At 44.4% G+C, this 10,000-nt stretch overlaps 1 protein-coding gene and 1 pseudogene across 9 annotated transcripts in view; both read right to left on the minus strand.

The window, feature by feature from the left end:
* Trappc9 (trafficking protein particle complex subunit 9) overlaps window positions 1-10,000 on the minus strand; it is a 477,026-nt gene that overhangs the window by 122,849 nt on the left and 344,177 nt on the right. The gene's annotated exons all lie outside the window — the stretch shown is intronic.
* On the minus strand, window positions 8,033-8,099 carry LOC120093940 (U7 small nuclear RNA; annotated as a pseudogene).

Here is a 10,000-nt window from a genome sequence, read left to right on the forward strand (position 1 = left end):
TGGCCTTCAGGGGGCCAGAAACAAAAGTAACAATCAACACAAGCAGGAAAGATCTAAGGGGGCTACAGACACGCCCCATGCCTGTCCCTATAAAGCTTCTCTTCTTGGTGCACAAACTGCCAGCCTGCTGAGTAGAGGTCTACTGATTATCATGCTATCCTCCCTTCATATCCTGGAGGTAGCCAGACCAAGAGCTGCACATCCTCAGTGCCACGCCTTCACCTGAGGCCTGCAGCCAGGGACACTACCTCTCAGAGTTCAGCTTTATCTTAAGAACTAGGAGGATAGTCCTCACTCCTCACAGAACAGGAGAGTAGGATATGCAGAAGGAAAGGCAAGTTCCCTAGTCAGCAGTGCAGCTGTTGTAGCTGTGTCTCCACTGGAAGGTCTGGAAACTATGTCCCAGTGACTAGAACATAAGCCAACCCGGCTGAGGGTACCTGTTGTCTCTTGTCAACTCAGCTTCCTGAACAATGAAAAAATAACTCGAAGAGGCTTACAGACAAAGACAGGATAGGAGGCTAATGGCGATCAGCTGTCACTGCTGCTACTACAGTGCCCCCCTACCTTTATCTCCTCCATCCTTTAGCTAGTCCACAAACCTCTTCTGGCACCTTTTCTGCTGATATCACTAGACTGACAGTCCTGGGGATGGTGGGCACTAGGCCTGGAGTTGAATGCCCAATTCCCAATTCTTGGCAGGGCACATAGCTCTGGTGATAATCTCCTTAAGCCTTCAGTAACCAGGGAAATGCAAATATAGACCATGGCTCCACCACTATGTGGCTGCTAGCTCCAAATCGACTCTTCTTTCTAATCTGCACTGAGGGCCTTAACTGGACGGAAGTGCTCAAAACCGAGATAAAAGCTCAGAGAATTCTTCCTGAAGAGTTGAAACTGAAACACAGTGAAACGCAGAGAAGCCACCTGAAGGATAAAAGGCTTCTTCTGGCCATGGTGAGCTGGTTCTATCACTTCTGGGCCTGTGGTGAGACAGGACACCATGATGGGAAGGCAGAAAGGTTCTCAAAGCAGCTAGAACGCAGAGAAATTAGCAGGAAGGGCCAGAGACAATAGATGCCCTTGTAGGCAATGCACCAGTCCCAGTTAGAAGGGGACTCTGAATCCAAACTGGATGCTTCAACTTCCTGCCCATCAAGCTTGCTGGGGCAAGAAATAAGCTTCCTAGTCTTTCTTTCTTTCTCTATTTCTTTCTTTCTTTCTTTCTTCCTTCCTTTCTTTCTTTCTTTGTTTCTTTCTTTGTTTCTTTCTTTGTTTCTTTCTTCTTTCTTTCTTAATTTCTTTCTTTTTGCCCCCTGGGCAATAAAAAAGGAGAAAATGAAGCATCTCTTTGAGCTTAAGATCCAAGATACTTGGCTTTCTCTCAACTGTTAACACATTCAGCCTTGTAATTGCTGACTCTTTCTGCTCTCTGTGGCTAATGTCCTGACCCATGTTACCTTTAGAATGAGTTAACTGTGAGCAGTGCTAGTGTGCACCTGTCATTCTCTAAGTGGCTTTAATTTCCAGTGACATATCATCTTCACAATGATCTCAAGAAGCTCTTCTTCTCTTATTCTTACTAAGGAAGAATTGGGCTCACAGTTTAAGTGACCAACCTCAATCAAGACATTGAATAAGTCAGAACCTGGGTCTGTAACCAGAGGGCAGGACCTAATTCTCAGATTAAGCAGGCTAATTCTCTAGATTCTTCTGGAAGCACAAAGTATGAATGCTCCAAAGAGGTCCCGAGATGGTGAGATCTCATGGGACCCTGGATTACTGTTTACTGTGGCTCTCACCTGCTGCTGGGAGCAAAGTCCCAGCGAGTGGGTCAGACAAAGGAATAAGAGAGCACAGGGAGCTCAGCAAACAGAACAAGAGGATGGGAAGACACTGTGATGGGAAGAGTCTGGGTGCTTGTGTTTAAGAACAAGAAAGAGGAAGACAAGGTAGGACAGCAGGGGACAGGCTGAGGTCCTGCAGTAAGCTGAGGAATCACCTGAGTATGGTGGTGGCTGTTAGGGCAAGAAAGTCCTGAGCACGTTCTGGGTGCCACACCCTGAATGTGTGTAACACCTTTGTTCTCTAATTGGCAGTCACAACAGCCCACACTGATGCATTCTATTATTAGCCCACTTTTCAAAACTGACTCCTAATAACTTGTGGTTACACCATGAGTTATTGCACCTCTCAACCCTCATCAGAAAAGAGTCTATTTGCAGCAGATGGTGATTAGCAGAGACCCGCAACTGGCCAAAGGGTAGAGACTACAAGACTGCAGAACACTCAATCCTAAATGCAGCATCTACATCACACCCATCTCCTCCCAAGACTTAGAGGCCATTACAGAAGAGAGCAGAAAGAGTGGGAGAGCCAGACGTGGCAGTGGACGACAAAAACAGTATCTTCTAGACACAGCAGGACAGCTGCACATATGAAATCACAGTAGTTGAGATAACATGAACAAGACCTGATCAAGTCCAAGCAGATCAAATCCCAGCATGGAGGAGAGGTAGACACAAAGTCCAAACCCTAGCTAAGGAGCTATTGGCAATTAGTAGCTTCTGGGAGAGGGAAAGTCTGTTTTCTTTAAAAGTGTAGCCCTTTTTATCTCTATGTGGAACCACATAAACTCTAGAGGAAAATCACCTATCCAAGAATATGTGTATTAGGTCCAAAGTACACTCCCCATCCCACCCCCACCTCCGTCCTTCCATCCCCTAACCCGCCACCTGAGGCAGTGCTAGTGACAAAAGGACTCTGATCTGGTAAATGGAAGGATTGTTATTGGGTAAACAGAAGTATAAGTCCAACATTCCTCAGCAAATCTCAATAAGGCAAACTTTTGTTTACCAGGACCTCTTTAATCCCTTGATCCATCCCCCAAAAGTCAGCTACGTCAAGCAAGGGCATCTATTTCCTAGTTATTCTGAACAGCCTGCATCACCAAAGACCCCCACCCTGCTGACTGTTATATAGTCTGCTTGCTTTTCCACTATTTTGCTTCTCTCCATCCACCACCTCATTCCCCACCTAGGACAGCCTTAGCAGTTTAATTCCCAAAAAACCTTTCTTCTACCCAGGGGGTGGTCCCTTCTGTAGGTTTCACAGTGCCCCATGACCTCTATTACAAGGTAGACAACAAAACTGGACTTAATGGGTTAAAAAAAAAAAAGCACACACAGTTGGGTGGGTAGGGAAGACAGGTATGTGGCTCTTAGAAGTCTTAGAGGGAGGAGTTAATAAGATCAAAGCCCATTGTATGAAATTCTAAAAGAACTCTGTTTTTAAAGATTGTTAGGGATTGGGGTACAGCTCAGTTATATAGAGAATGCCTAGCTTTTGTAAGGCAATGAGGAGGGTTCAGTACTCAGAAATGAAAAAGAAGTTTAATAAATAAAATATTAATAAATAATAGGAGAGAGGTAGAAGGGGGGCACTAAGGAGCCAGACTAGACATGAATCTAAGTGGACCGGAGTTGCTGATATGACCATCCAGGGCTGGATGAGTTCCCTGAACTGAGAGGCAAAGACCTCGTAAGGACAAATAGTTACCTTGGCACAAAAACAATGAACTTAAACCTTCACCTTGTCCCTCTATAACCATCAACTCGAAATGTACTGCAGAGCTACAAGCAAAACCGGAAGCTATGGAACCTAACAAAGAAAACAAGAGAGTGTCTGTTGACATCCCTAGGTTCAGCAAAAAAAAAAAAAAAAAAAAAAAAAAAAAAAAAAAATCTGAGGATCGAAACCAAATGTGAGTCATAAATCAGAAACCGATAAACTCTCTTCATCGAAATTAAAAAACGCTGCTCTTGGAATAGGTGTATATAATCCACACAGGAACTGAACAGTTGCATATTATATAGATTTACAGATGGAAAATAAATACAGGAAAAGGCTGAAAAAAAAGTGGAGCATGTTCACCCCACTTTGTGTGGGAATGACATCATGGCACACAGAGAGGAGGGGGTTGTCCTGGTGTGAGCAAAGGCAAATGTCTAGGCTCTACATTGTATCACTGAACTTTGACACACAAAATTAAAGGGACCAGTTCTGCAGGCATTGCTTCCCATTCACTGATCTACCAGCAATTTAGATCCACCAACATATCTTGTCAGTTTAACATGATAGTTTTATTAATATTAGTTTGGTAATTTGGCATGTGTGTGATTTAGACAAATGATTTCACAGATAGAAGGTTGGTAAGCATAGGATTCTGGAGTTTCGTATATGATACACATTCAAATCCTTTTTATTATAGAACTAGTCATATACTCAGTAGAGATTAAAAACAAATAAACAAACAAACAAAAACAACATTGGTTATCAAACCTTTGCCACAGGAGAGGTGGTTGAAAAGAGCAGGGGATTGTGTGCCCCAAGATTACCTCTCCCCAAGGCCATAAGAATAGCAGAGAAGAAAGCAGACAGAATTCTCAGTCTATAGCCATCTTAAAGATGGAATCTTATATCTCGTTTGAGCCCATCTGATCTTAGCTACCAGGCACAGAGCTGGAGTAGAGCCATGAGACACCATGGTGTGACCCCAACATCCTAGAAACTGAAAAAGCAAAGCAAAGCAAAACAAACAAACAGGATGGCCAGATCTTAAGGAGCCTCACTCATGGACACAGCCCCCTTGATGACTTTGGCAACAGACCAGTCCCTGTGTAACTGGATCTGCAGTTTCATTGGAGGTCCTTAGCTGAACACACACCTTCTGCCTTCCTCTGTCCACCCTGGAAGAGAGCATCTTGGGCCAGCTCAGAAGGAATGACAATTTCCTGGGAAAAGGACCAACATCTCTTCTAATTAGTCCAAAGAGACTGTGTGGGGCTCCAAGAGTTGACGGAGAAAGGATGAAAAGCTGGGTGGACACAAAAAAACCTTCTGAAGTGTGCCACTGCTTTGGAAAGAAGAGGGCAAACTCTTTGTGCACGGAGCACTTTGTACTCCAAAGATGAGGCTTATCCTGTGATATTCCAAAGACAGTAGATTTTCGTCATGGGAACTAAAAATAACCTAACTCCAATTAGTCCCAATAGCAACAAGTGCTTTTGTCCACACAAACTTGGACCAGCCTTGTCTGTGAAAGTTGCCATGGAAACAGCGTGTTATAGAAGGTGCCATGACCAAGGACACAGGGAAACAACTGGCTTTGAGGTCTCTGGGACTGAGATAGCCTGGGGAAACTGACTGTTCTGGGGTGGAGGTGGAGGGCAGAAGAGCTAATGCTGGACCTCAGGAGGCAGTCTCCTAAGATTTACCCACTGGATAGCATGCCACCTTCTATGGTCTAGCACAGGAGTTAGCCCTGTTCTCAGACAAATGCAAACAAAAAGAGGCAGGGTGTGTTTCCAAGAAAATAACTAACCTTGGAGTCAGGCTAGGTGGGGGACACCAGAAGACATACTGCATAGTGACTGCTGGAACCCAGTAGATTTCAGGAATAAAATAAGGTGAGAGAGAGGACCAATGCCAGAGGAGAGCCATATGGCAATGACAGGCACCATGAATGCGGTCCTTCCTTCTCCCTGGGGTCTTTGGCCACTGGCTCAAGAGGACAAAGGGAGCAAAGTTGAAGAACAGGTTCCGACAGCCCATGAGTATGACAGAAATGACAGACTTCTGGGATCAGCTTCAGAGAGGCACCTCAACTATATTCTGAGTGAATCAGGGGCTATATAGATTTGGGGAAGGGGTTAGGAATTTCTAGGGCTTGTATCATTGGCTAGAGTTTAGGGTACTGAAGAATGCCTCATTTGCATGGAAAGGCATTCCAGAAATTCCAGGTGCTTGCTGGACAGGCTCTTATCCAGAGAAAGGAAGTTGAACCCATAATGCTGGCATTCCACAGGTTTCAAACTCCCCAGACAAGGTCAGTGAAGGGCAAGCCGGCTGGTAAAGGGAGTCCACCATTTTGCACTGAGCTAAGAGGAACTATCTAGTAGACTCTGACCTTTATTAGCAGGGTTTCCCCACACACGGGAACTAAACTTAGGGATAATGTTGAGCAGAATAGCAGAAGTAAAGGTACCCGGCAGGATGGAGGACATGAGGAGGAGAGAGAAGCAAGGCAGAGCGCTTGCCAGCTGACGCAGACTGCATACAGACAGCTGACTGTAATGTTAACACTGGGATGTAGCAGAATTATCTCCTAATTAACTGAATAATAAAGATCACAAGAAGCCAATCACTGGGCGAGGAGGAGGAGGGTCTTCTGGGTTCAAGAAAAGAAGCAGGAATGCAGGAGGTGGACACTTTCTTGTAAAGATTTCTAACATAGTTAATGAGTTTAGTACGATAGATGCCAAGCCCAGTGACTATGACTATGTTATCTGTTGATTGGTGTTTTCCATTTCACAGCAACTCAGGTGGGCCAGAGGGAAAGAACATAGCTGAGGCTGAACTTGGCCAGGCTTTGACACAGCAAGAGTGAGCAAGGACTGAGCTCCATGGGAAAAGTAACCACAATGGAGCGTGGGTTGGCAAGAGTGCGTGCGCCCCCAGCTCGCTGTGGAAATTTTGGAGTGCTGAGCGGTTTGGCAGCAGCTAGCCACAGGATTGGACAACTGAGAAAATAGTGGTTGGGCCACGTCAAGCAAACCACAGGAAGTTTGGTGGACCACCGCAGCGTGGGGCATGGGGAAAGCCAGGGGAGAGGAGAGACAGCCTAGGCCCTAAAATAGCCAGCAATAGTGTGGATTTTTTTTTTTAAATAATTACATGCAACACTGGGAGGCTCAGATAGTAAAATCTGCAAGAGTTCTAGGCCGGCCTGAGATACATTATGAACCCTTACCTCAAAGAATTAAGTATGTAAATAAAGCCATCTAGAGTAATGTTAGTGGCCAGAGGAACTTCATAAACAACCATGCCCTGTGGAGCCAGCTACAGACACCCTTAGGCTTGCTCTGGGGAGCTGAGAAGGGCTAAGCACTGAGCAGACTTGACTGAGTGAAAACTCTAAACTTGTCATAGTGAACAAGCTCACCCAAAACACAAGATGGCCAGCATTAGAGTACAAGTTACTTCAGCAGCAGTCCCCCCTCTGATGAGCTTCTCTGCACAGGTTTGAGTTCACTCCAGGACCCACAATGTGCTCTGCCAACCATATTTCCAAAGGGTCCAGAGGAGTGGCTGCCCAAGGAGTACTCCCCAAGCCCAGGCACACTAAAGGTACCTTGGATGTCGGTGAAAACCAAGTTGAAATGGGCAAGAGTTGTGTTCAAATCTTTCCCAGACAAAACAAACAAAACCAAACATACACTAGACCATGGGTAAAGGACCATGGTAGTGCTTTGAAAAATAAATGAAATATAATTTGTATCTCTGTCAAGTAATAAAGCCTGTGTAGTACACACACTTAAAAACTCAAAAGAAAACCGTTACCTGTGATACCCCCCCACCCCCACAGTGGCTGCAGTCTTACACATTTCCAGTCACATACCCAAGCATATGTATTATTCATGTCAGCTAATTTTTATGATGCTGGCATCTTATTTCAAATGGCATTCTGAATCCCTCCTATTCCATGTATTGAACTGTGAACATTTATGTTAAAAGCTGAGCCCTAAGCTGGGTCTTGATGCTGATGCTCCCCTGTGGTCCCAATTCTAAGAAACAAGTGGCAGTTCCCTCAGGCTCTGTGGCAGTGGTTCTCAAAATTCCAAATGCTACAACCCTTTAATACAGTTCTTCATGTTGTGGTAACCATAAAACTATTTCATTGCTACTTCATAACTGTAATTTTGCTACTGCTATGAATCATAATGTAAATATCTTATTTGTTGCCAAGTATCAGCCTTGGCTTGGTGAGGGGCTTCTGACAAAGGTGTTTGGGACAGCGAAAAGAACGACTTGAACTCAATCATGGGTATGCACTGACAGCCTTGTGTTTTGCTTAATATTGTTCTCCAAAACCTCTATAATCTCTTGGCTCTGAAGTCTACTCCAGACAGCTTTCTACTTGAGACAGCTCTCTTGTGCTGGAAACAAATTGTAAAAGCTCTCTGAATAGCTCATGGGTTTTCTGACCAAAGTCAGAAAAGCTGCTAGAAAAAAAAATTCTAAAAGAGCTGCGTTCACTCTCCAAGCAGTTATCTCTTGCGGAACAAAGCCCAGTCTTTTATTTACATATCAGTTCAGTCATTTACTCCAGGTTCCCTTTTGATCATCCCATGAATCAGCATCCTTAGCCCCTTGGTTCCTAGAAAAGGACAGCAAATATATTTTTTAAATATTTCAAATGAATTCAGAGATCTGCCAGCCTTTGTAAGCACAGACAATAAGCTATCTGGGTGGGATCCTGTCTGAGATTACCATTTTTTACCATGTCTGGACCTAAATTCACCTGCCACAGGTTGATCTTAAACTCAGGAATCTGCCTGCCTTTGTATCTTTCTGACAACCTGGCTCATTAGTGCAGCTACCTTTGTTCTTTTAGATCCATGAAGTCCCTCATGCTATTCATATTGCATCCTTATATTTTGCATAGTTGAGAGATAATACATTCTTGAATTCATGTTTTCAGAGTTCTTTGCCACAGTCTTAAGGATCATTCTGAAGGTCACAGCATTTACTATCTTGTTAAGGACATTAGATATACTCTCACCTCCTAAACTCATGCTATCTCTCATTGTCATGGAGTCATTAACCTTGGTAGAGAGGACTTTCCCCCCAAAGAGGAACATAAAATAAAATATACAAACAAACCTTACGACAAGAAACCATTAACACTTGTGGAGGTCCATGCCCTGTGAGCTCTCTTCCAGGGACAGAAATCGTGACATGCCGCCCCTTGTACATGGCCATAGATAGAGGAAGGATTTGACCATCTGTGACCCCCAAAGGGGTCTTGACCCACAGGTTTGGAACTGCTCCTCTGTGGGAACACATGTGGCACCTATTGCTGGGGGTAAGGGGTGTGCAGGGCACAGGGATGGCAGCTACTGAACAGAAGGCCCATTACAATGCCCCAAAGCCAGGAGGATACACAGCCCAACATTACAAATTCTGTAAAAGCACAATTTCTTGATAGTTCTCTAACATTCAACTATACAAATGCACCATAACTTACTAGTCGAGCCCCATTGTTAAGACATTTTGGTTATTTTCATATTAAAAATAATGTATAAGCATCCTGATGTCCAGGACTTGACCTGAGGTTCCAAATACATTTATGAGGATTGATTCTCAGGAGAGAACTGCTCTTTAGCTCCAAGTTTTCAATGCTATGTGTTGGATGTGGATGGGTAGTCTTCTGGTGAGGCAAGAAGGTGTGTTTATCCACACGGAAGACTGGGTATCCATGAAGATCATTGAAAGGTAAGGGTCCAAGGTGACATGAGGCCTTGGAGAGAAAACATAGCCTCACCCTCAGGTAAAGAAACCACCATATCCTCCCAAATTATCCTGGATGGCCATGAGCCATATCTACCTAGAGACAAAAAAAGGAGTGAGCTTTAACAGATGTCCTCAAAGTTATCTTCATGTGGCTCCATGCCAGGCTCAGGAGCTATGAGGTAAAGGAAGTGCCCAGGTTCTGAAGCTAGACCTGGTCTAGAAGCTCCATTTATGAACAAGCAGCTAAACCACAGTTGGGTAACTTCTGCACAAATTCTTGCTACCCAGGTGGTGCTGAATGAGTGCTATACTGTGGGGTTGTGCACTATTCTCCGTTCCTCCATCATCCTCTAAGCATCTTCCACATCCTAGTGTTTCCATCCCTACACTGGAATCGACCAAGGCATAGCACAAGGAACAGAGACCCATCTCATACACATTGCTGAGTCCACAGCACCAGGGTGGTAGCTTCAGTAAACACTGCAGAAGAGTGGACAGCTACACGAGTAAACTGCTACAACAGACATGCTATTCCCTTCTCTCAACTTCTCTTACTGCCTGCCAAATGATGTGTCTGTTCTCTCATGACAAGGGATCCCACATACCTAGTTCAGGTCTTACTATGGGGCAGAAAATCACTTCTTTA

This window comes from Rattus norvegicus, chromosome 7, assembly GCF_036323735.1.
Source record: "Rattus norvegicus strain BN/NHsdMcwi chromosome 7, GRCr8, whole genome shotgun sequence".
Taxonomy (NCBI): domain Eukaryota; kingdom Metazoa; phylum Chordata; class Mammalia; order Rodentia; family Muridae; genus Rattus; species Rattus norvegicus.